Source organism: Equus caballus, chromosome 15 (assembly GCF_041296265.1).
Source record: "Equus caballus isolate H_3958 breed thoroughbred chromosome 15, TB-T2T, whole genome shotgun sequence".
Taxonomy (NCBI): Eukaryota; Metazoa; Chordata; class Mammalia; order Perissodactyla; family Equidae; genus Equus; species Equus caballus.
The window spans coordinates 49,956,283-49,983,896 of record NC_091698.1 but is presented as its reverse complement, the minus strand read 5'-3'; the positions used below and the strand labels follow the sequence as shown (position 1 = coordinate 49,983,896).

At 43.3% G+C, this 27,614-nt stretch overlaps 1 long non-coding RNA gene across 1 annotated transcript; it reads right to left on the bottom strand.

Moving 5' to 3' along the window:
• Nucleotides 1-389: 389 nt before the first annotated feature.
• On the bottom strand, nucleotides 390-25,911 carry LOC138917844 (uncharacterized). Its single transcript, XR_011426404.1, has 8 exons — nucleotides 25,666-25,911; nucleotides 24,151-24,204; nucleotides 22,449-22,692; nucleotides 15,865-17,078; nucleotides 14,419-14,516; nucleotides 12,479-12,546; nucleotides 4,596-4,662; nucleotides 390-2,311 (listed from the first exon to the last, which is right to left on the bottom strand). It is a non-coding gene; the product is annotated as an uncharacterized lncRNA (long non-coding RNA).
• Nucleotides 25,912-27,614: the final 1,703 nt, after the last annotated feature.

The window sequence follows — 27,614 nt, the reverse complement described above, 5'->3', positions numbered from 1 at the left end:
CTAGGGACATTTTCCCTTCTATTCAAAAAGTCTGGTTCTCCTGCAGTTTTGGGGGACTTCCTCTTGTAAGTTGACCAGCTCTACTCCCAGGAGGTCTTGTGAGACATTAGCACTCAAAGCAGAACTATGAACGTCTGAGGATGAAAAGCTCATTATCAAAAATCAGTTCTTTTAGCACTGGTTTGTTAGCTGGGAAGGGAACTCTGTAAATCGGATACAACCCTTATCCTCTAGACTTGTTTCGACCAATACTTTGACCACCAGCCACTTGCACTACTGATGACTTAAAATATGGCTAGCCCAAACTGAGATATGCTGGGAAAGAATGTAAAATATCTTGTTAATTTTTCACACTGATCACATGCTGAAATGATAATACTTGGGACATATGGGGTTAAATAAGATATATTTAAAGTTACTTTCACCTATTTCTTTTAACATTTTTAATGTGGCTACTAGGAAATTTAAAATTACATACACATCGCATCATATTTCTATTGGACAGTGTTATATTATAGAATAACATAAGGCTTGTAAAAAATAATAGTAATAAATTTTTGACTCTATAGTATTAGCGATTTGTACCAGGTGAGTTGAATTTTTTCTTAAGTGTATTTATTCAATTTTTAGACCTAAATCTCCTGAAAAGAAGATTAAGTTGAAAAAATACTATTAGAGACTGCTATGATTTTTGGTTTGTTATAGTTAAAGTCACAGCAAAACAGAAGTAAAGTCTTTAGTTTGGGTTAAGTTCATATATGCTGAGAAAAAGTTTCAAAAGTAAGGACATATTTTCGCCACAAACTTCCTCCTCCCCTGGCCATACCCTGTGTGTCTTTAACTACAAGTTATTCCAAGGGAAAGAAATTCCTTCCACCATAACAGTCTTGCAAAATTGTTTTCAAATCATTAGCAGATATTTGCTTAATCCCCCCCATAACTGGCAACCTCACCCATCTAATCAATCCTTGTAAGCAATATTGGGGGTATGTGAGGTATATGGGATTATGCGAGAAATATGTGACCCCGAATATGGTTGGACCAGCAAACTTACCACAATGTTTATACAAACTCCTCAAAAGTCACGTACAGTGGGCAATCTTGTCACCTTAATTTATGAATTAGATTTAAATGATGCCAGCAGCTGCCTTTGATAAACACACTCAGATCTGGCCCATGATCACCAAACCCGTCAGTAAGAGGAAGACCAGCAGAGAACATTCAGCTTTCCCGGGTCTGCTGCCTTAGATTTGCCCTGGTGTTGTTGTTTTTCTTTTTTTTTTTTCAGTCCCAGGAATGTGCCAAGATATCACTGAAAGATTGACTATCTCTGTGATGAGAAAGAAACTGAAGTTTTATGGAAATCTTTCTGAACTCTTTCCCTGAAATTTAGCCTTAAAATCGTGTCAAAGATGGATGCAGCACTACAGGGCCCACAGTGAATGGTCAAGAGGATGCTCCCAAAAAACAGAGACAGAATGAGCTGAGGAAGCATCCACATGTCCTCTTAGCCTCTTCCAGTGCAGCACATGTCATGCCAAAGGTGGATGAGATTAGCAAAGCAAATTGCAGCTACCATCTTTGAGATTACAGATGAAATTGCTGGGGAAAAGAAACTCAAACAAACAAGGATTTCAGTTACAAGTCAGAAGAAATATGGGCTCCTGCTGAATAGCTATACAGAGAAAAATTTGGAGTGGTACCCAAGACCCTCATCATTTTCCCCACAGACAGACATGATGGCTCTGAGGAAGAGAGGCTACAATCCTACCACATGAGCTGTGGATCTGGGCTATGGTATTTGGAGGGCACTGGACTGGGACAGGATATTCACTGAAGATATTTGCTGGTATGATTTTCCATCTGACCTTATTATTCTGGCATGGCTGCCAAAACCTTATAATCCCAGCATTGTATTCACAAGCAAATCCTCCGCTCATTAGCAGAAGCTGAATCCAACTTTGCTCTTGTAGGGGCTTGTGAATCAGCATGGACCAACAGACAGTGTTTCCAGGAGGTAGCTGCAAAGAAACAAGGGCACTACTCATTGGGGAGAAGCCATCTGTATCAGCCAGGAACTACATTTGACTGCTAGTAGCAGTGTCTGGAAATAAGAGTGATTAAATAAGTTTGTTTCCTCCTCACGTGAAAGCAGTCTGGAGCAAGGCAGTCCAGGATTTCATGGCAGGGCCATGGTGTCAGGCTCCTGCAAACATTATGTTCCATCACCTTCAGCACGTGGTTTCCATCCTCTAGGTTGCCTCGTGGTCTGAGATAGCAGTTAGATAGTTTCCAGTAGTCACATCCATATCTAGGCATGGACAAAAGGAGGTACACGTCAGCTATTGTTCCGTTCTCAAGCAACTTTCCTGGAAATCCCACCTAACAACTTCTTAATCTAATTGCTAACTTCTAGCTACAAGGGAGGCTGAGCACATGGTCACTCAAATAAAATCCAATTTCTGTTGTAAAAGAACAAGGGAGAATAAAATGAATATCAAGTAGGAAACTACCTGATCCTCAGGTTGCTTCAGAAGCAAGCAAAAACATCTCTAAAGAAGAGGTAGGTCCAGCCTGGAATGTTTATTTCAGCCTTGGTAACAATAAGCATCATAACCACTGGGCCATAGTATATTCTAATGACATCTGCCTTCTGCTGGACCCAGGAATTGTTTCTTAAGATTATCTGCAACTTGTGCCGGCTCTCCATAAAATTCCTTAATGTGAAGGACATTGTTCCTAGACCACGTCACTGTCTACATCACAACAGTCAACACTACATCTGTGGATTTGATAGAGAAAAAACATTAAGCCCTATCATTAGTTATAATTCGACTGTCTCACTATGTTGAACATAGTGTGGATAAGAGAAAAAGCAAACTACCACACGAGTTGCTGTGTACAAATACAAAAGGTGACATGGACCACTGCAACATCCAACCAGATGATGCAAACCCTGATTTGTCACAATTACCTGGACATGTTGAGTGAAAGTGGCTCTTTGGTTTGCAGGTGCTGGAGAGCAAGAAAATGCTAAATACCAAGAGGTATCTAATGAAAACTCCTTGATGATAATAACAAAGATTATGATGATGGTGATGACAATAAGTAGAATGATAAATTCCTTCAACTCTTCACTCTGTGGGTGCAGTCCCACTGAGGGGGATCCTTTCCATTTCTACTATACTTCACAGTTTATAGGCAAACCTGTGATCTCATTTGTGTCTCAAAATTCAGAAGCAGGAGGGCCAGATATTATCAGTGTTTGAAATTTGATGGGAGAGAGCCTCAAAAATACCAAGTGACTTACTCAAGTTGTCACAGTTGGTGAAGAGGCAGAAAGCCGGCACTAAAACCCCACCCTGGCCCCCAGGCTGGGACTCTCAATTAAACTTCTCTGGCAGAACGTTTATAAACTTGAAACGGCTTTACTTAATTGAATGCTGATGCTATTTCTTGAAGATCTTAAGGCTTGTAAAGGGAAAGGCTATGTCTTATTCATCATGAACTTTGTACACACTAGGCTAGACATTCAATTAAAGTTTCTTAAAGATAACGATGTACTAACCAGCATGCAATGAGTTCAGAAACATCTACTGTTAGCATAAGAGAGGGCTGAAAAAACGGGATGATCCTGATGTTTTTATACCAAGAATACAAGGACACTCTCTACCTTTGGTCTCTGGATCTTGAGGGTGGTAGGGTGGTAATCAAAATTTAACCTCCTTTTGTTGGAGTTGCCTTATCTGCAACATAAGGAGATGGGAACCTTTTCTCACTACAACTCCGTGATTCCAACTGCCACTTGGAAGTTTCTGAGAAAAGAACCAGGTAAATGCTAGAAAGGGAAGATATTATGGGTTAAATCTCCCTTGGTCCTTTGTTTTTTGCCTGAGGAATATTGTCCCTGAGCTAACATCTGTGCCAGTCTTCCTCTATTTTGTATGTGGGACGCCACCACAGCATGGCTTGATGAGCAGTGTGTAGGTCCATGCCTGGGATCCAGGCCTGCAAATCCCAGGCCGCTAAAGCCAAGTGTGTGAACTTAACCCCTACGCCACCAGGCCAGCCCCACACTTGGTCCCTTTTGAAGAGCTGTTAAGTCTCACTTAGAACATCTTCCTCTTCTCAATAAGCTGCACCCCATCCTCTCAGTGTAAGCACAGTCACTAAAAACAGAAAAAACTACACCCCAGTGAGACGCTCTACAAAGATACGCTCCAGAGGCTTCCCTCTTGGGTTCTTACTTCTACCTAAGCCCTTTCTTCCTAAGTCTCTGCCATCCCTGAAACTGCAACAAAAATTTAAAAAGTTAGGGTCTTCTAAATCCAGCCCCCGTCAATTCTTACCCTAGATCTGAGCAAACTAATTTTATAAGTTAAACCCAATCTTTCTATTCCTCCACAAATGAGGGAGAATCAAACATCTAGAATTCCCACAGCCCAAGTGTTAAAAATAGAGTCCTATCTTTAAAAAATTCTGACCTTAGATTCCTAATGCCAATTATCAGTCCATCCCATTGACTCATCCACCATTTACAATGTGAGAAAATCTTGACTTAAATCTTCCCTGCCTCAATAGGCAACACAACCCACCAAAAGCCTCACAGAGCATTCCATCCTCCAAGTCATGTTCTGGCTGGTGGCCTATGGAAATCTCCTTCTGGGGGAAAAAAAGAGTGGGAGCAGTTAGCCTGATGAGTTCTACCACCCTTCATCCCCCCGCCAAAGTAAATCACCAATATCCAGAACTCTCTTTTACCCCCCAGTTAAATAGCTGAGTATCGTAGTTGGAGGTGATGGTGATGGTGATAATGATGATGGCGATATTGATGACAACAATGATGATATAAATGATAACAATGAACACTTTCTGAGCATTGCCTACACAGTCCTGAGTGCTTCAGGTGGCTTTTCTCATTTAATCTTAACAACCTCCTCCAGGACTTTCATTAACCCCATTCGTTTTCTCATTTTACAGATGAGAAAACTGAGATTTAGGCTAACTGTCCATTGCTCCACGGCTGGACAAAAGTTCAAACCCAGATACGTACGATTCCAGATCCTATACACATCCGATTATCATGTTTTCTGGAGATTGGAAGCCACAGTGCCCAGAGCCAGGGTAGAAAGCAGAAGACCCTCCGCCGTGAGAGCTGCAGAAAGAACCACATCAGAAGCCACCCCCCAAAAAAGAAGACGAGCAGGACAATGCCGTCTAGACGATTATTCTTAAACCAGATTAAACCCTGAAAAATCTGTTAAATTGGAGGCATCACTCTCTCAATTTTTTATAACGAAATTTAAGAATGCCGTAACTTAGGGAATTTCCATAATTTGAGGATACTAAAATAGTAACAACAACAACTAAAAGCATCAATTTCCTTTCTTTTACCACCTGTGGACCTCATGGGGTAAGGGGCAGATGGTAAATTTGGGGGAAAGCTGGTCTATTTTGAATGCTTATTTACAAGGCTACATTCATGCCATCCACCAAACACCATCTGCTGGGCTATTTCTTCCATGAAACTAGAGCATTTTGTTCCATAGCAAATAAAAGTGCGACCAGAATTCTATCAGCATGCTGTGTTTGGGAGAGCACCAACACTTTTCAAAACCAGCTTTAATCCTTCTCCAAGTCCGATGCAAAGAAGGCTCCCCTAAGAACAGTAACCCAGTCAACACATTCATTCATTCATTCGCAAACTCGCTTTGAAAGAAAGCTGGCCCGCGTGGGCCAGCCAAATGTGGAAAGTTAATTTTACAACGTGAACTGTTTTCACCCTGGGCCAAGAGACAAGTATAGGCACCATATGACCTGGGCGTGATTTAGGAGTATCTCGGGACTGCGAAACATGAGGGTATTTCAGCAAGGAGCCCCCACCTCTTCTCCCTCCCCCACCTCCCCAGCCACTAAAGCTCCCAAAGAATGTCTTTCATGTCTGCTGCATTCGCTTCACAACGTGTGCCTGGTGCCTGTCCTTGAATTCTCGGCTCATTGCCCCTGAATCAAGGGAAGTCAAGTTGAATCTTTCAAAATGGGAGCCAGCAGTGAGTAAGATCATCAGCAACGGGGCAGGAAAATCCACCCCCATCTACTTTTTTTAAACTCCAAGTCCCGTTTATTATTCTTAAGAGATGGAAGGCCCTGTCATTTCAAGGGAAGTGCCTTGGATGAGAAATCAGATCTCGATTTTATTTCCAGCACTGTCACTGACAGGCTGTGTAGATTTGAGTAAATTATTGAATCTCTCCGGCCCCCAATTTGCTTGTCTATTAAATGAGGAGGTGTACCACAATAAATACCTCACAATAGGACCGGAGCCTGTATTGCTGTAAGTTAAGAAGCAAAACCTCCGTGGAGTAAGTGAGGTGATTGCAGGGTAAGTGAGGAGGGGTGGCAGGAAGCAGGACACCTCCAAAGAAGTTCTACAGCGAATAGCATACAGACCTACAGGAGCAGCCCCAGGAAACCAGAGTGAGTGGGAGATGAGCTGGGACCTCATTGCCGACTTCCTAGTTTTGCGCTACTCCGAGAGTGTAGGAGGCAAGTTTCAGAAAATAGTGTGGTGCAGTGGCCAAGCACATAGTCTTTGGAGACATTCTGGGCCTGGATTCTGCCCCTGACTTCCTCCACGACCTTGGCCTGTTATTTCCTTCTTTAGCCTCATCCTCTGCATCTGTGAAATGGGAGGATACCTACCTCTGGTGGTGTGCTCACACCAGCTCACAAGAGCCAATTGCTACACTTTCTGGAATTTTACCAGCAGCCTGACATCACACTGGTAGTTTGAAACAGGCTGTGGTGGGAGTATTTAGCACAGAAATAAGTAAATGCTGCAAACCTGGGCATCTTCCCCCCAAAGCTGGCTGTGAAACACTGCCTACCACTCAGCATTGCTGGAAGGACCAACAGGAAGTGATATATATGAAGCGTTTGGCACAATGATTGGTGCACGACAAGATGTGGGAGTTATAGTTATCAGTGACTCAGGACGCCTCCGTCTTCCTCATTTCTCACTCTTCTCTTGCCTCAGATCTCACGCTTTCTTCCAGAGACCTCAAGAGGGAGTCCCTTCAGTACAAGCTCTTCTCCATCACTCTTCCTAACTGCTTGTGGCCTCTCATTCAACAGACGTGAACTGAATACCTACTGTGGGCCCGATCTGGCAGCAGGCGCTGTGGATACAGACATGATTGAATAAAACCTAGCCCTGGTCTTGAGATGTTCTCAGGCCCTTTGGTGGACAGGATGCAACCGAGTCTCTGATGGGCACCTTGTACCAACACTACAGAACTCAGAGGAAGGCAAAGCCACTCCCAGCATTGCAGACTCTCCTGCCACCTGGAATCCCATGACCTTTGAAGCCTTCAGCGTAGCTTCAGCAACAAAGTGCAACCACCTTCTCTAAGATGACATAATTATTAGGACTACAGGGCACCCAATTAGCTTTCCTGCTCTCCATGCCCTAATGGCATTACCCCACGATGGGCAACATACTTCCCCACTGGCTACGATGGTTGCTTGTATGCCGCCTGGAAACCAGAAACGTGTAACATCAAGTCTGGCCCCTCGCCAGATTTCTACAGGGCATTAGTAACAAACTGGTGAAGCTCATTAAAAAAAGAGAGAGAAACCTATAACCATTAAAAGTCCATTAAGCAGCCTGTCATTTTGTAGAGCTAAATAGCCCACAGTAATCAAAAGCATATGAACCCCAGCTGGGAGACCCAGTGAATTGTTTCGATTTAGGGGAGAATTCATCAAGAAAGATTGTTCTTGGGATTGGGTTGATTTTTCTCCTTCAGTTCCTGGCCCCACGTTCCATTATAATTAAAGTGATTGATGCACCTCCCAGACAGAGGTGAGCAGTGACCACCAGAGCCAAAACATCTGCTCCTTCCAAGCAAACAGCTAATATGGAACTTGAGTCGAAAGGCACGTAACCTGAGGTTACCCCTCCACTGTCAATTAAGTATGGTACAGTCAACTCTTTGCTTTCCGGCTGTGTTACCTCTGAGTTATTCTGCGAAATTTTCTTTCCAACTGTAGAAGGACTTTCATCCACACCCAGATTATGGTCAAGAAAGAACTAAGTCTGAGGCCAAGCAGGGACGATCCCTAAAGTGGGAGATTAAAGATCCATCCATCAATTAATGAATGTCTTCCTGTCAATGGATGGACACGTTCATTTTGGAAATGCAAGTTCAAGCCTTCAAATTTACCACGATCCCTCACCTCGCTCCTCCATTTCCCCACCCCGCGTGGTGTACCCCTGCCATTCCATTGCTCATTAGCGCCTCCATAGGTGAGCGACCACATGCTAAGGAAAGAGGTAAAACTCAAAACAACAGTTTATGGTGACACCTTAGCAGTTCTGGCTGTGACATAAAAACAGCGAGACAGGAGAGAAAATTAATGCTTCAACACGGGTTTAGGAGGTAATTGTAGGAGTTACTTCTCCATGTTTATCTGCCCCACCATGACACTAGATGAAAGCAAAATGTTGATATAAAATGAAAGAACAAAGGTGTTCAGATTCAGTATCAAGTCTCCTGAGAGCAATCATGTGTTCCCTTCATACATCTTTATTATCATTGCTTCTTTTAACATTTCTCCCAAAATGCCAAGGGTTTGAGTTCTTTTAAAAAGTCATGCTAAGTATAATCAACACTTCTCCCCTTTCACCCCACTACTATCTACTCAAATTCTTCTAGTAATTTTGGAGAACCACTTATTTATGTTGATCATTTAAAAGCCTTAAACTGTTAAATTTCTGCTCGTGTGCTTGTGTCCATCTCCCGTCACTGACTGCATGGTTCTCAAGAGCACCGACAGCATCTTCTTTTACCCTGTGTCTCCCATAACATCTCCTTAGTAGAATCTTTGCAACTCAGAGTCCCTCACTCAATATTGACCGCGTGATCTTTCAGGGCTGCCATGCTCAGCATTCCAATCTCTCAGAAACTGCCTTCCAATTCACCAAGCAGTTAATGAGCCCCTGTGCTGTCCACACAAGTTCATTTGCCTTAGGAATAAAAACAGATCGATGTCCCCTTTCTGCACTGCATCTGCTTAAACATACATCACAGATTTACATACCTAAGTGTGCATGAAGGCAAATGCCCCCCTAGACTCTTCTCGCTCTCGGCATCCAAATTCTGCCCAACCTTGAAGGCTTGTCAGTCCTCCCGCTTCCAATAAGAAACCATCACAGAACAGCCAGACCAGTTCAGGGATCTCTCCCTCTGAATCCTTAAACTTGTAGTTTAAGTGACTAACAATCCACTGATCACTCTTAAAACTGCCTTGAATTGATTTAGTTAAAGCAATTTTTTTTAACTCCTTAGGGATATAAAAAGGCTCCCCAGGTAAACTCTTTGAGGGCGACTACTGTAGTTGATTCTACTTTATATTTCTCATAAACCAAGCAGAGGGCCTGGCACACAGTGAATGACATGAAAATGTGAGCAAGAGAGTCAGTGAATGACAATGAACCTGAGTGGACGGGGTGGGGCCAACTTGAATGGGGTGAGAATGAGGGTAGGAGGGCTGACTCTTAGATGAGATGGGAGGCCAACTGTTGGTCCAGGTCAGTGAAAGTATGCCCTTCTCCCATCACTATATTCTAGCGAACACCTTGAGCTTGGGAACCTGGGGAGATGTGGCCTATTGCTGGACAGAGGGAGTCTCTGACCCTTGTGTTCTTTCTTCCTTGGATGTCTAATAGTGAAGGAAAAATAAACATATAAAAGGCCATAAATCCTGTTGCAAAAATAAAGCCCCTTTTTAATGCCCAATAGCTAATGACTTAAGTTAAATTCCAGACCCTTACAAAAAACTCCTAAGACCCCTTCCACCTCTTTGCTGTCTTGACCTCCACCCCTTCCAGAGCCAGGAAACTTGCTAGGCTTCTCTTTGCTGATGAACTTCTTTACATGGTGCTTACGCCCCTATTAAGGGCATTAAAACCATCACACCCTTTCAAAGCAACTTGAAAACTGTCCTGGGAACCAGGACCCAGTTCTTTCTCCTCAGAGTATTTCCTCCCAAATCCATGGTTTTTCTGGGCTGAAAGATGCTTTTCCACGCAACAACTCATTTTGTTGAGGCTGTCACGTTGAGCGTGTTCTGTGGCACTCAGGAGGACCTGTTCCAGGAGAGACTAAGACTCTGCCTTGTTCTGTTGCTGACCCAGGAGTCGTTGGGAAGGAGGGTATTCATCAGCATCCCCTCCACCGTCCAAAGTCCTCCATCTTAGGTGGCTTTCTCTCTGCAGGTAATCTGGCCACTAAGGATAGCAACGACAGTATAGGAGTCATGAAGGGACCTGCTTCTGGTCTCAGCTCTGCTCCTTGCATGCTGAGTGACTTCAGCTCTCTGAACCTTTTTATAATCTGCAAAATGAAGGCGTTACACTCCAGCATCTCTAAGTCCTTCCCAGCCTCGCTCCTACCATCCTCATGGCTCATGTTGTTACTCTCTACCTCATGTTGTCTTGTTTCTGCTCCCATGTCTATGTCAAAGGACACACCACGCCGCCTCCTTTGTAATGCCCATCCCCTACCTACGCTCTGGAGACGTACTTTACCGCCTCCTCCATGGTTATTTCTACCTCAACCTCCCATCTCATTTGCTCTAGTATTTTCCATCTCCGCCTCTCATTTATTTCATCCCCTCTGACTATCCATATGCTCAGATTTCTTCTAGTCTAAAAACCAAACAAGCAGCCTTATTTGACTATAGTACTCTGTCACTCTCTTGAACTTTTCACCATCAAACTCCTCCATCAAATATTCTCTTCTGATGTCTCCAGCCAGCTCCTTATCCAGTCACTCCTCAACACTTTACAACCTGGGATCAGCACTCTAACCTCTCAAGATTTATTAGTGTTGCTTCATCATCAGGACTGTTCTCCCAAGACCACACTATCACAGATCCAGTTCCCTAGAAGAGGACCCTGTGAAGAGGATTCATAGACAAGTGGTCTAGTAAGGCAGTGCTCCTGGAGAAACAGGTAAGGGAGTGGGGGAGGCAGGGGAAGAAACCAAGCAAAGTCCCACATGGAAGCTCTGGAGTATAAATTACACCTCAGAGTTGTCCCGACCTAAGACATGGGAGCTGGGCTTTCATACTCCTCAACTGGCAGCCATGGGCTAAGAACTCAGGATGGGAGGTAGGGGAAGGGAAATCCCAGGCACTTCCTCTCTCTGAGTGTGCCAGCAAAGTCACCCCAGTAGCCCAAAGGCAGTCTTCACAAAAAGAGTCAGAGCTGGGGGCCGGCCCCATGGCACCATGGTTGAGTTCAGTGCATTTCATTTCGGCAGACTGGGTTCACAGGTTCAGATCCTGGGCACAGACCTACACCACTCATCAGCCACACTATGGCGGCAACCCGCATACAAAGTAGAGAAAGATTGGCACAGATGTTAGCCCAAGGCTAATCTTCCTCAAGCAAAAAACAAAAAGAAAGGAGAGTCACAGCTGTAGGCAGTTGGAGCCAAAAGTACATCAACGCTGGACAAGGAACACCCAGAAACGCTAAAGGAGACCCAAGGGAAACTAGCAGTACATCAGCAGTGTCTGTTACAACATGCCTTTTCATCCTTCTGCAGCTTTTGACAGTGTTGAACATGCTCCCTTCTGAAACTTTCTTGCCTTGGTTTTGTGAAAGGAGAGCATCCCTGTCTTGCCATTCTTCTCTTAGCCCCTTTTCTCCCTGCCTCGTCCTCATTCCCCCACCAGCTGCCCCCATCTCCCTCTTTTTTTTGGTGAGGAAGACTGTCCCTGAGCTAACATCTGTGCCAATCTTCCTCTATTTTGTATGGGGGACGCCTCCACAGCATGGCTGATGAGTGGAGTGGGTCCACGCCTGGGATCTGAACCCGTGAACCCAGGCCACCAAAGCAGAACACACAGAACTTTAACCACTCAGCCACAGGGCTGGCACCCCCATCTCTTCTTTATTTTTGTCACTTAATGATCTCGTCTACCCTTACAGCATCAATTATCACATCTAGAGTCTCTCAATCCCAATTTCCAACTCTGTCAGAAGGTTCTACTGCAATGTCCACCCAGCACTCCAAAATCAATATGCCCCCAAAACTGAATTGCTTGTCTTCTTCTAGGACTCAACCCTTCTTTCTGACTTCTCTGACAATGTTCCTGAGATATAATCCAAGGAAATACCTTTTACACCAGTCTTTTCTTTGTCCTCATGCCCAACTAACCCTGAATTCCCTCGCATTTTTCATTTCCTTCCCATTGCCGTTGCCACCACCTTACCTCAGTCCTTTATTGACTCTTGAGTATAGTAACTCCCTGACTGGCCTCCTGCCTCTCCCGACTCTAGGCCATCCTCTAGATTATTCTTCCAAAGGGAACACTATGATCATGTTACTTCTCTGCCACCCTCCTCCTATACCATAGTGGCTTCATTATGCCTGCAGACAATGTGGTAGTGACTTCTAGTGCTTACCTGTTCTGGTTTGCTTCTCAGGCCTTTTGTTGCTGCATAGAACCATGCAATGAGTTCTGGCCATTGCACTATGAATGAAAGAGAAGGTGTCACTTCTGGAACAAGGCATTGAGAAGCAAGTGTGCGTTTTCTAAGCTCTATTTCCCCTGTTGTGTGGCTCAGGAAGCCAAGTGTCAAAATGGCAGAGTCACAAGATGGAAGTGTCTTGGTCACTGAATCACCATATGGAGGATGACCGGCTATCATTGGGGAGAATGGCCTCAACCACATTCAAATTTCATGTGTGCTAGAAGTAAGCCATTATATGAAAAGACTCAGAATAGTTTTTGTTTGTTTTGTACTGTTTTTACTGCCACATAGCCTGGCTTCCCTCATCAAGACAGTGATTTTTTTCCATTACCCTCAAGTCAAAGTTCAGACTACTCAGGTCAGCATCCAAATTTCCTTAGAATGGATCCACATTTGTTTCCAGGTTCTTCTTTACTTTATCTCCTTAAAAATACCTTCTGCCCTATCATACCTGGGCCATTCGTCCTTCATAATTACTCTTAACAATGTCTGCCTCCATCACCTATGCACACATACCCCTTACACACACACACACGCACGCGCACACACAAAGAGTTCCAATTCTACATTCAACCTGTTCAATTCCCACCCTCCCTTCAAGGCCTACAACTATAGCCCACAGGCTAAATCTGGCTCACCACTTGTTTAGGTAAATAAAAATGTTATTGGAACACAGGCATGTCACAACCACAGCATTGAATAGTTGCAACCAGGGCCACTAGTGCACGTAGCCTAAAGTCCTTACTCTCTGGCCCTTTGTAGAAAAAGTAGGTGACCTTTGCCTAGAATATCATCCCCCCTCTCCCCAGGTATCCGCCTTCACTGTAAGCCACTGCCCAAAAGTGATTATGTTCTCATCTGCATGCCCATGGTACAAAGCTGTGCCTCTCCTGGATGTCAGACTACCTGTGTGCCCGTCTCATCTTTCTACTCCATGGCAAGCACAGGAAGGAGAGGACACATTTCTCCTTTCCTTTTGGTTTCTCTGTGGCCAGCACCTTGCCTCACAATAGTGAGTGCTCCATAAATGTTAGTTGAAGAGAGAAACTCTTGAGGCCTCCAGTATATTAATGAGAAGAAAACAAGCAAGGAGACAAAGGAACTCTAAGAGTTTCCGTGTAGAATTAGGACACAGAGAATTTCAGTTCAAATTCAACAAACCCCTGATATAAATTAAAGTTGATATTCACATGATTGTTGCTGGCCATTAAGCAATATCAAGTCTTCATAAAATATACGTTCACTTTTTTTTTTTGAGGAAGATTAAGCCCTGAGCTAACATCTGCTGCCAATCCTCCTCTTTTTGCTGAGGAAGACTGGCCCTGAGCTAACATCTGTGCCCATCTTCCTCTACTTTCTACCTGCAGAAAGCTTGCCAAGCTTGCCAAGCGGTGCCATGTCCGCACCCGGGATCCGAACCGGCAAACCCTGGCCCACCAAAGAGGAATGTGCGCACTTAACCACTGCACCACTGGGCCGGCTCCTACATTCACTTTTAATTTTAATAGTTTTTCTTTTCAATATGACGTAACTAATATGTAAATGACTCTTCAAAGATATAAATTAAAGTGTTGAACCCCACTCCCAATTTTGAACAGTGCATTTTCATTTCAGATCCTGCGGCAGACTTTAAATAACCATAAACAAGGAGGTAAAAAGTACCTTGTAGCTTACTAATGCAATTAAACTTCATAGCATCTGAGAGAAAAACTTCAGTGTGCCTTTAAATGCCATTTTATAGATTGTTCCCATCATTGCTACAAGCTACATTATTGTTTTAAAATTCTAACATTTATAAAGTACACAGAACCTTATAAAGGCCCCATTTTATGAATCACTTCCACGTGCAAGAAGACCCAGTGCATTCTTACCTTTCCTCCCCAGACACAAACTCTACTGCCAAGCAAGATGTCTTCATCTCTGCTCCTGGGCTTTGATTAATTAAGACGATTGCTCTGGCCACGCTGGTCTGAAGAACACCCAAGAGGGAAAACACTTTGATAGCTAAGCTGCTTCCTTCACATTGGTCAAATATCACAGAAGATTGTGCTAAAAATATAAAGAGCTGAGACAAATGTCCCCTGTTGAGAAACCCATCTAGTCATTCATTGCCTACCCTCCCCCGAACTAAAGGCGTCCCGAGGAAATGAACATTGCAAGGAGTGGCTGAGCCACAGCTTGCTCCAGCAACCGTCATAGCTGTAAAAAGGAAATACTGAAGCTCACGAGAGCAGGGCTACCCAAAGTGTGGTCCACGGACCGATACTGGTTGCACACTATCTGTTATGATGAAAGGATAAGCAGATAAAGTAAGAGAAGGCGTTTAGAAAGTTGTACAGAAATTTGACATCGTCAGGATGCCCAAGCACATGATTTTGTATTTTACAAATTGTCGGTCTGCAATGGATTAGAATTTTTTTAATGGCCCTTTGCCACAAATCACTTGAGAAGCACTGCATTAGAGAGAACAGTCTATAATTCAGCGCAGCCTCCATGCACACAAGATGATGAAGACGGTTCCCACTGGACAGAACTTGAACTTCTTGTTTTCTGACTTCCCTTCTGTCTACAGGAAGCTAATGCAGTAAATTGGTGCTAATAGGACCAAAGGCCCAAAGCCTCTCTCCCAACCCCATTCTTCTAAGGGTATGTGGAAAGAGGAAAGTGCATCCTTTTTACTGGCTAACAATCCAGCAAAAGCAAGGAAACCAAAACAACGGAGACTATGAGAAGGAATTTCTCAGGAGGGCCCGGCCCCGTCATAGGCACACGCTGGACTAAGAGCGGGTCCATCACACACTCTTCAAATAAAAACGTCTGCCTCTAGCCCTGTGATATTTTCAACCTATTTGCATTCCTTCTCCAGAGTAGGAGATTGCATGTTTCAAGGGTAGATTTTTCTTCAGGACTTTTCACCTAATTTATTCCTGGACCAACCTACGCCAGGGTATGTTCATCCTTCAGGAGAAAAAATGGATTCAAAAAAATTCATTCATCCATGGACTACAGAAGAAACAATCCTAGGAAAGAGGAGCTATTAGCAGAGAGGTATCTAACTGATTAATAAGAGCCACCTATCTCATGAGATATGAAAAACCAGCCAGGAATTTGCATGAACCCCCAACACAAACAGGAGAGAGATGAGAATGGATTGTTTAAACCCGAAAGCAGAAGTTAGCACCTGTTAATGACCAGTTTGTTGGCTCACAAGCTGTTAACACTCAGACAAACTGGTCGTTAAATGTGGTCATTACTTATTTCAATGCAAAATTTATTAGAGCTCCCATTTGAAGATTTAATGGAAGGGCAACACTCACCCTGCACACCTGGTATACCCCAAGGAGGCTGGGGGCAGGCTCCTAGCCGCTATGTCTGGATTTAAAAAAAAATAATAAGTAATAATAATAGTAATAATGGCCATTCTGTCACATCAATTACCAATTTCCTTTAGCAATCAGGATGTTAGATGAGTTCTGATTCACAGCTTGATACCTAATAAGGACCACTTGAGTCTTCATTACTTTGTAGAACCATTATGGCTAAGTGGGTCTGATCTGCATTCTTTACAAGCCCGCTGCAGGACTTATTATTATTAGATAGGCTTTTGATTAAGCTCAGAACATTTTTTCATCTTCTCAGCCTTTTGCAGATCATAAAAAGAAATAAGAGGAGAGAGGGCTGAGGATTCACAGTGACACAAACTTAGGGAAACAGGGCTGCTGGTGAGTCGTGGAGAGGAGTCGTGAGTAGTCGAGATGAGTTGTGAGCAGCATTATTTTGCCTCAGGTTGTTCCCTGTATGATGACAAAAGGGTGGCCAACTGGAACTTAAAGGGCCAGAAATTCTCAAAGAAAAATCTTTTCTACCACAACACTGAAATCTACCTTCATTTGTGGATTACACAAAATAATGTCTGTGGTGGGAGAAATTAAATCTCAGGAGCCTCAGCCAACCCCAGTTAACAACATGTTTTTGAGGAGAATATTCCAAAAGAGCGCTATGTGCATCTCAGAGGGCAATAGAAAGTACATGAAATGTTGGCCTCTTTTCCTCACATGCCTGCGTTGTTGTGGGACTGGGGTTGCCAGATCTAGCAAATAAAAATACAGGACACCCACTTAAATTTGTATTTCAGATAAACAATGAATAATTTTTTAGCACAAGTATGTTCTGTATGATATTTGAGACAAACTTATCCTAAAATAGTATCTGTTGCTTATTTAAGATTCAAACTTAACTAGGCATCCTGTATTTTATCTGGTAACCCTATACAGGGCGCTTGGCTATTGCGGAAAATGGAACACTCTGGGGTTAGTAGCTCCCCAAAAGGGCAGAGCACATCCTGAATCCCCTGGGAAAGAGGAAAGATTATCAAGTTCCACCCCCTGAAGACTGTGACCGGGGAATCGGTTTTGTTGAAGGCTTGAAGATGATGATGATGATGGTAGTAATGATGATGATGAGGATGAGGATGACGATGATGATAAGGCAGTTTGGGGTGCCGATGTTCTATAATCTGTCTATATGACTCCTGAAATTAAGGAGAAAGTGGAGAGTTAATTGGTGATCTAAGAGCTGACAAAGGTTGGTCCCACAAGGTTCTGCAAAGCCCTATTCATTCATCAGATAGTTCCTGAGTTCCCACAATGAGCAGACATATGCCCTTGGGGAACCAAAATCCAGTAGAGGGCAGAGACCAGAATTTAGAGGACAGACATTTATGGAGGGTCTCCTGTGTGCCAGGTACCACACTGGTGCCCTGTGGCCAATATCTCATTTAATCCTCACAGCAACCTGTCTATCCTACTTCTGCAAATGAGGATACTGAGGCTATGGAAGCTTAATGTGCCCCAGATGATATTAGCAAGTGCCAGAGGGCACGTTCATGCCCAGACTGGTTTGGTGCCAAGCATTTGCTCTTTGTACTGCAAGCTCATATCCAGTGAGCACCAAGTAAGCGGAACAAATTAAGTGCAAGAGACAGGTATCTTGATACTGGGTTCCGGTACCACTCTGGCTCTTCCTAGCCCTACAAACCTGGACAAATTACTTAACTTCTCTGTGTTTCCAAAGTTGCTACTACTTTATAACTTTCATCACTGCCTCTCAGAGATAATAAATCAAGGAAATCTTCAAACTGGGGTGTAAAAATATGCTCACATTATTAAAATATAACAGAGTTCAGAACAATGAGAGATTGACAGAGGAGAGCCTTCTTCCCCACTCTGGCTCGAGGAGTCAGGTTTCCCTCCATTCTTGAGCTCATCCACTGTGTGACTACGAGCAGCAGGGTCCCCACTTAATCCTTCTTTGCAGAAGATGTCCCCACAGGAGGGCAGTCTGTGTCTGGACATCCAGTGTGGCCCCCAAGACCTCTCCTATATTTTAGCAGTTCTCTTCTTCAAGAATGAAAGTTTGTAGGAATTAGATACATAAACACTTGGAGTTTCATGAGGCTGAGCATTTAAGGTTGACGGACTTTAGAGAAGCACTTCCTAAAGCCAAATAGGCCCTCAAGTCCAATATTTCCAGCCCAGCAATCATTTTCCTCCTCTGTAAAATGGTACTTCAGGAGTTTCTCTGAGGATAAAATGAGAAAATGTTTTTTAAATGCTTATTGTAATGCCTGACATGTAGTTAAAGCTCAATAAAAATTAGCTGCTATTATTATTATAGGTTCTCTCCCCTCCAAATTGTGTACCCTTTAAGGGCAGAGATTATGCTGTTCTTTGTATGACCAACCTTTTCACAGTACCTTATAAAGAATAAGCACTAGGTGGGTGGGTAGGTGAATGGATGGGTGAGACGGTGGGTGAGTGAATGGAAGGAAGGGAGGGAGGAAGGAAGGAAGAAAGCAAGGGAGGAAGGAAAGGAGGAAGGAAGAAAGCAAGGAAGGAAGGGAGGAAGGAAGGAAGGGAGGGAGGGAGGGAGGGAGAGAGGGAGAAAAGAAAGAAAGAAGGAAGAAAGGAAGCATAAATATATGGACGGATGGGTGAATGGATGATGGATGGATACATGGATAAAGGGATAGACGATTTCAAGGATGGATCCTCCGGCAATGATGACTGCAAAAATCTTTATGAAGAAGACAAAAATCAAGCTAAGCCATTAAAAATAAACCATATGACAATTTCATGGCTTAATACTTGCATAATACTTTCATTCTTCTTTTTCTTATTTTATAGTTGAATTATAGAACACCAGCCTTTTGGAAAAGATACCAGTCAAAAGGTGTAGCTGATCAGCATAATGCTGTGCGCCCAGAAGATGCTAAACAAGATGAACTAATTCATTCAAAAATATTAGCAATTACCTTTTTCTCATTGGGAAAAAATTTTAATGTGAATTATGACATGTTTAAATCCATAATATTCTTTGAGATGAAATCATATCAAAGTAAGTGGCCAGGAAGGCAAGAGAGGAGCTAGTATTTTTCTTTTGTCCTCAGATTTCCTGAGCTTCAGAGATCAGTGTGATGGCTGCAGTGGCTTCATTTAAAATAGAATAATTGGGCCAATAAAATTTGAAAAGTATATTTTCATTTGCTCCAGTCTGTGCAAGTTCAAAGAAGAGAGAGAGTAAGAAAGAGAATATGATAGGAATAGACAAGAAGGACATGAGGAGGAGAAAGGCCGGACTGTAAATCAGGGGCCAGCAGGCAAAGGACGTGAAAAAGAGCCTGCAGAATTAAAATAATCTGGAACTAAGAGGAAAAACCAAGAGTTCAGAAAAAGTGAAGAGGATTCCATTAATAATCATTTCAGAAGGCAGTAGAGGGTGGACAACCCTTGCAAGGAAAAGAACAGGAGCGAGAGAAATAAAGTGAACAGCTGCACATTCCTCTATCACACCCCAGTAGTCACCACAGCCAAGAGCTCTTGACCTTGCCCATGGAAAGGGCTCCTGAAGACACAGCACAGGCTGACCAGCCCTCAGAGGAGGGAGCTCTGCCCAGGGAGCTTTGAAAGTGAGCTGGCCCACCTGGGTCCAAGACATCACCAAGACTCTGGGGCCTCTTTGTGTGTAGAAATAGGTGGCAGCCTACACCAAATGATTTCGAGGGTCCGGGCCCTGCACCCCAAAGAAATAATTCCCTAACCTGCTGCCTGACACCTACGATTTCACAATTATAGATTTATTTCACCCAGTTTCTTATTCTCAGTTAAAATGAAGATCTCCCTAGGAAACAGACATGAAATATTATCAGCCATCCATTCTCATTGTGAATAAGTCCAGCAAAACATTTTCTGAAGGTACTTCGTTAATAAAACAGGAAATGAGATTCTGAGCTCCAGGATGCCTGAAGAAGGATCCAGCAGGTCCAGGAGGGGACTTGAGGCACCAAAACCTACCAGGATCCTGTACCATCCTGCCTGGCCACCATCTGATGCTGAGGTCTTGTCCATAATAGGGGCCAACAGATGCCAACCTCAGCAGGTCGTTCTGCCTGCTCCCGTAATTGTGCCAACTAGTACTTACCAAAAAAGAAAAATAGTCCTGCAATGTCTCTATGTTGGATATTTGGTGGCTATTTTGATTTAAAAGAGCAAATGAGATTAAGAGGTAAACACAAGCTCTTCTTTAATACAAAAAAATAATTAAAATTCCCCTGAACTCATCTTCCAAAAATGAGTATGTATCAAGAATGACAAACTATTGATAATTATTAGCACTGGGTAATGAGTAATAGGCACCTTGAGGATCATAATATTCTCTTCACTTTTGTACATGTTTTTAAATCTCCACAATAAAAAGTGAAATAATAATCGTTTATTAAAGACTATGTTTCCACTGAATTAATTCCACTGAATTACAATGAAAGATTGAAGAATAAACAATTCAATCTCTCATGCTTTACCCACTCCCACCCCAACACAAAATGTGTGGATGATTGAAAATACTCAGCTGCTTTTACTTGTGGAGGGAAATTTGGCTTTTATTTCAAAGTCTTGATGGCAGGTGGACGCTGCCTCAACTTTCGTGCCTACCCGATGGGGGCTCTGGCCCTTTCTCCAACTCTTTCATAGACTGCCATCGCCATGCTTAGATCTTCACTTCAGCCTCTGATTACTAACTCCATCCTGCACAGTCCATCCATCCCAGCCTCCAGACTTCGCCACCAGCTCCTCTTTGAAGATGTTCAAAATCTTTCTTCTGCCTCACAGATTCCCTGACTCTCGACTGCCTCCGTCCCCAGCTGAAGGATGCGCCTTCTCTTTTCTCCCTTCTCAAACCGCTGGTTTGTTCCTCCTGTGTACTTAATTAATGCTCTCAGAGGGCTCAGTCTTTGTCACATGATAGATGGCATTAATTAACCCTGTGGAGTCTTTGCCTTGTGAGAATCAAAAGGAAAAGGACTGCAGCACTGACGTCTGACGTTGAAAAAGAGAGAGAAAGCGAGGGTGTGAGGAGAAGAGAGAAAGATGTTTACGCTAATTTCTAAAAGACATGACTCACACACAAACCGCATCAAAAAGGATTCCTAAATTAGTACTCATTACTCCTTGGGGCCTATAAGGCAAACATATTCATGAAATTCACACTCAGCAACAACAAAAAACCCTCTAATGGGGAAACTGTTATTTCGGTATTTCATTTGGAGTCTTCCACAAAGAATGATTTGGGCTAAACGTGAAAGTCGAAGTAAGAAATAAAGAGACGGAGCACAAAATCTCAATAGGTGACCAAGAAGGCTGCCTAGGCATCGGTGAGCACGTGCTAGTCATGAAGGCCTAGTCCAGAGAGCCAGGGTCACGCTGGACCTGTCTACATTTCTGCAACATCAACACTTGTGCTCACTCCACTGTGTTGAAGAGCAAGAGGAACTGCAAATTAAATGAAAGAGGCCAATTCTACACCCTATTAGGGCTTAAAAAAAAAAAAAAAAAACCCTTCTCCAAAGCAGCAGCTGGGAGGATGGACTTGGTATAGATACTCTATACAGGAGGATCAGAATCCCAGATTTCTCTTCCACAGAGGAAATTCAATCAATCCTCTTCAATTTTTACTATCTCTATGAACACTTCTTTTTTAAAAATCTTTTACTCGACATTATGTCTGTGAGATTAATCCATGTTGTTGAGTGCATGGCAGTTCATTTTTTAATTTCTATGTACTACTATAATTGTAAGAATATGCTACAATTTATTATCTATTCTACAACTGATGTACATGTGGCTATTCAGAATAACACTACCATGAATATTCTCCTATGTAGAAGGGTATGTACCCGTGCATACCCATTCCTGGGGACCATACACCTAGGAGGGAGACAGAGTTCGCACGAGCATGTGCGCGTGTTCACCTGTGGGAGGCACTGCTCTAACCATCTAAGGATGCAGTAGACCCTTTTAACAATTATCCTGCGTAACTCCTCCTCTCCCAGCTGTGAGCACCTTCACTTTCCCTTGGTCATTCCTTTTCCTCCCAAGATTCTTATCTTGATCTCCTCCTTCCCTCTCCACACTGGGGCCTTTAGTGAGCTCACTTATTCTGACACATTTAACTAGCCTTATATTTATTTAGCCACATCCCAACTTCACTTCAAAGCATCAGTCATGTTCTTCCATCCTCCAGCTCAACATCTACACCTGGATGTTCTTCAAGTGACTGACATATGTTGAATTGAACTCGTCTTTGTCTCCTCCCATTCTCATCATTCCTCCTTCAGACTTCCTTGTTTTATTGCCCTTCTCCTGGCCATCCAGACTGGTAACCTTGGCAGCCCAGCCTCTGGAAGGAATTTAAATCCTACCAGTGGCATTGCTACAACAGACCTCAGAGAGGAACGGAATTCTACAAAACACTTCCAACTGTTAGTTTATTTGAAATTGCTACCAAATTGAGAAATAGCAAAAAAGTTATTTTTATATTTCCTAGCTCCCAAATCACAAGGACTCACCACTTAATTGATCAGGAACTAACCCATCGTCTTCAAATTCCTCTTTGAAAAGGAGCATTTCTCTTTAAGAAGAGATGTTGGAGAGGCCGGCCCGGTGGCGCAGCGGTTAAGTTCACACGTTCCGCTTCTCGGCGGCCCGGGGTTCGCTGGTTCGGATCCCGGGTGCGGACATGGCATTGCTTGGCAGCCATGCTGTGGTAGGCGTCCCACACAGCCATGCTGTGGTAGGCGTCCCACGTATAAGCTAGAGGAAGATGGGCACGGATGTTGGCTCGGAGCCAGGCTTCCTCAGCAAAAAGAGGAGGACTGGCAGTAGTTAGCTGAGGGCTAATCTTCCTCCAAAAAAAAAAAAGAGATGTTGGAAAAGGGAAAAGGCAATTTACATAACGTTTAAGAGCACTGGCTTTGGATCTAATAGACCTAGGGTTCCAGTCCTTCTTTTGCCACCTCCTAAGCTGTGTGACTTTCGGTAACTTACTTCCCTCTCTGAGCCTTCGTTTCCTCATATGTAAAATAAGGATAACCATTGCTGCCTTGCCCATTTGTTGTGAAAATTAAATGAGATCAAGAGACTTAGAACAGCATCTAACACGTCTATACTCATTAAGTGTGGTTGGTGCAACTGCTGTTGCCAATTCTCTGAGTGGGAAAACTAGATAAATTGCAACTTGTTCAGTGTCCCAGAGAGGTTGCCACTGGACAAGCAGCAATTTCAAAGTTCTAATTTCTTTTACTTTGCTCTCTGAATAGCTCAGAAGGGATGGATAGGCTGTGAAAAATGTTCTCGGGCTGGTCAATTTGAGGTATTTCATTTCACCAATCTGTCTGGAAACTGCCAGCTCATTTCATTGATCAATGGCCATCCCAGTGTTGGAGTTTAAGTTATTACCATCCTAAACTAAAGCCGAATGAGATCCTTAGGAGAAAGAAGCTCCGAGAGGCACTCAGGCACTGTCAGAGATAGGGCTGTGCTCCACGATCAGGCTTCAATCCATTGTAGGTGCAGTTTGCATTTGTACCCAGACTCCTTTCTCTTATGCTGGAATTTTCTCCACTGGCTTGTGGACTGTTTTTTGCAGCTGTCTCAGATGGTGCTTTCTGCAAAGTTTCAGTGCATGCATTTGCAGCTATCTATCCTGTCTCATTCTCAAAATACGCTGCCTTTTAAAGTATAAGCAGATCTAAGCAGATGCTGTGACAGTCAGTCGATCAATCAAACATACATCAAGTACCTGCCATGTACAATGCCAGGAATCTCACCCCAGGAAAATATAAAGAAAACGCCATCTCTGATCTCAAAGCTTAGGTGACTAACAAAATCTGTTAGCGCGTGCTAATGGGGTGGCTCAGATAGTTAAGTATCAAGATATTAATAGGAAGGAGAAGTCACTTCTGGGTTCATGGGTCCCAGAAACAATGGTAACCAGTCCTCACCCGTTCCTCATGCCTCTGACACAATCGGGAGCAGAACCTACACAATATAGGTGCCTAATAAATGCTGACAAGTAAATGCTGAGACATGCATTCTTAACACGTTCTTGAGTTGCTGCTATTTCTTTCAGAAAATCTTTTCCCCTTGCAAGCGGAAGTTTAGATGCTGATTCCTCGCAAACTAAGGCGATTTATCATATAACACAGTAGAAATATCATAAGTTTGGGGGAAGGGTCACAGGATGGGGTTAGAGTCCCAGTTATTACCTACCAGCCATAAATCCTGAGCAAGTTATGTAACCTCTCTGAGCCTCAGTGCCTCCATCTGAAAAACAAGAGTAAGACACCTCTTTTGCAAGATTGTTGTCACGATTAGAAATAGTGTAAGTAAAGCAGACAAGGGTACATAAAAGTGATAAATAAATTATATCCATCACCACTACTCTGTTAAACAAAAAGAGTCCAGCTCACTCCTTCCAAGCTTCCTTCCATAATAGATGAAGCTCCCAGCTAAGCCATCCAGGACTCTGAGCCCAGAAGACACCCACGATAATTAACAAAGCTCAAAGTTCTCTTGGATCTGTCTCATCTGGCCTTCTTAAGAGGAAAAAGATAAAACACAATAACAGGAATTAAGAAACTAGAGTACAACCAAACAAACTAAAACTCCCCCTTGGATGCCCCATAAACCCCTGCCCTCTTAGAAACATCCCTGACAAAGTTTGCACCTACACTTGGCCTTGAGTTAATTCACCCACCTCTGACCTAGGGCTATTTATATGGCCTCTTTGTAAGTGATTCTATGTAGAACAGAAATTATCTTTAAGAAATTATATTTTCTCATTGATAATCGTTCACCAAGACCAATTGTAACAAAAATCAATAGAACTCATCAGGAGGATGGGAAGAGTCAAAGTTCTTCCATTCACTTACATCAAGTCATCCTCATACCAAGATTTTTCATCTCTACAGTTTTCTTGGTTCCAAAAGACTTTGCGAGGGTTGAAGTGATAGGAAAAGTAAGTGTATTACAGTGCAAGTCATACGGACACCATTGGTAGGCACACACATAAAATAAGTGTTTTTTCCTCATTCGTGCATTTAACCAGCTCTCTGGGTTTCTGTTCCAGGACCAGTCATATTCGAGGTCCAGTGAGAGACAGAGTCCTACTTTCTGGAAATGGAACTTGGACCAAGTTCTGGGAGGCCCAGGGAAAGCAAAGCCAATGCAGTGTGACCAAGGTTCTGATGAACCATAAAGGAGAGGAAATGGCACTTTCCTCTGATTCATGCAAAAACGATTTACTCTCGGTCCTTCTAACCATTAATGGTCTGAAAACGTGGTGCAACTGGCCTCTGGAGCCACCCCGCTCCCACGCGTACCCAGCAGTCCCGTGCGGAGCTGACACAGGAATCGGATCAAAAGTGAACCTAAGGTAGTGGCGCTCTCTCCTAACTGTTGACAGATGGAGAATGGAAGCAACATAAATGCTCTCTCTTGTGTCAGCACCATAAAAACGTCGGACTGACCCATGAAAGATGGAGATGGAAGCTCGGGCGGCCATTAGGAGCCATGCCTTCCTCAGAGCAATAACTCATTCCCATGGTATTATGAAAATAGTTTTATTGCAGTGGATTCCTTTTCCCCCCTCTGCAAAAATTACTGCTTATCAGCGTCACAGAAATCAAACTTAAAACTCTCCACCTTTTCTCTCTTCTAATACAATCCCTCCCTCTGGCCAGGAACTTAATAAAATGGAACATTTCATTATTCCGGTTTGCATACCTCTTTTGAAGCTGAAACTGTCATCTCAAGTGAGCACTCTGAAGTGGCCGGTGTTCAGGTAATTTGATTGCCTCTTGTGTTTGCTCAGACACATCTGAATGCTTGAGGAGCCACTCAACGTCAGGCCTCTTGCTGGACCGGATTTGGGAGTTGCAATGGGAAGGAAATCATTCAAAAGCAGGACTTTCTGATGCCTTCAAAGTACAGTTTGGATACGGCTTTTTCATGGGCTATTAACTGCCTGTCAGATTCCTTAAGAGGGGAAAACAAAACCAGGTGTATTGAGAATTCATATATTCACAAAGAGCTCAGCCCCAGGAGGCTTCTTGTCTCTTAAGGCCCAGGCGTGATTCCTATCAGGCCGCCTGGGCAATAGGAATAACCAGATTGAGATTATTGCCTCCCAAAGTGAGGCTTCCAAGTAAAACCTTTATTCAGACAACTGAGCCTCAGTGGATTAACACACCCAGTTGGAATCCTCAGTTAATACCCTCATGTGGAGTGTGAAATCTTGGTAGATATGCAGAGCCCCACCCCAGAATTACCGAATCAGAATCTGCATTTTTACCAGATCTCCAGGCCATTTGTAAGCACCACAAAGTTGGAGAAGCACTAGTTTATACCACAGAAGCAATATTTATTGACCTACACTGGCTGGCCGGTTTATTCAGCTAGTAACCTGTTAGTATTGTCTGGGTAAGTCATCATGTTACACACTGCTGCAGTCACAACTAGTTAAGATCTAGTCCCTACCTTCAGATAGTTCAGCATCTGGGAGGACTACGCAGGAATGGTTGGTGTCTACAGGGCATTAGGCAGCCTCAGAAAGGGCCCTCCCAAAACTAAAGACTTGAAGTGGCGGACACCAGACCCCTCCAGGTCATGTCCCTCCCTGTATAGCATGGTCCCCTATTAGGACAACCAGACCCTCTGCCTGAGACCTCTCTGGAGATCTCCCACAATCCTATATACTTAATCCCAGCAGTCTGAGCAAGATTGGAGCTGACTCCAGCTCTTCTGCTTTGAGAGGTCCCTGACCATTGCCCCTCGGAACAGTCTAGCCCTCTGTGAGCTTCTCTGAAACACTCCTACCATATAAATATTGGTACTTAGCAAAATGAGACCCTTATAACATAACATTGGTCCCATTTATGCTTTGTGGCAGAAACATTTAGCATTCACGAGCTATGTTTTCCCTCTCTCCATTTCTCAGATCAGTTTCATTTAGGAGGGGCACTGTGACTAATTATGGCCAAGAAATTGCAAGGAGAAATAACGTATGTCACTTCTAGGATGAAGCATTTAAAGCCAGTATGCAAAGTTCTTCCCATGCTTTAGTAACAAAGACATGTTCCAAATGGCAAAGCAACAGATGCAAGCAATCTAGATCCCTTGAAAAGGAGCTTCCTGGAGAGCTAAAAGACCCACTGGTCATATTTGCATAAGGAAGAAACAAGCTTTTGTATGTTAAACTACTGAGACTTAGGGATTGTTTGTTACTACAGCATAACCTAACCTATCCTGACTTGTACATCTTTGAGCCATCCCCTTTTTCCCATATGAATTTCACATTAGGTATCCAACTTTATTGTTGGCTAAAATGTGTCAAGAAGTGATTCAACACAGCGGGACTTTTCCTCATGCTTTCGCAGGTAAATGCATTCATGTACTTTCTCTTAAAATAATGATTAGAAAGTAGAATGAGTTTTATCTTTATTATATGATGTTTTGTATTATCATTGATTTTCCATTTAATTACCTCCCTGTCTCACCCTTAAAGTGAGAAGGTTGTTGGCTATGGGACATGGTAAACAAGTGTGGTCCTTACTAGAGTCAATAATTATATCTGAAGCAACAAATGAAAGAGATCATTTGAACAGGTCAATAGCCACATTTTCAGGGAGAGTGGTTTTCTAGCCTGGGTTGCCCCTTCAGGCTGCCTGCCCCAG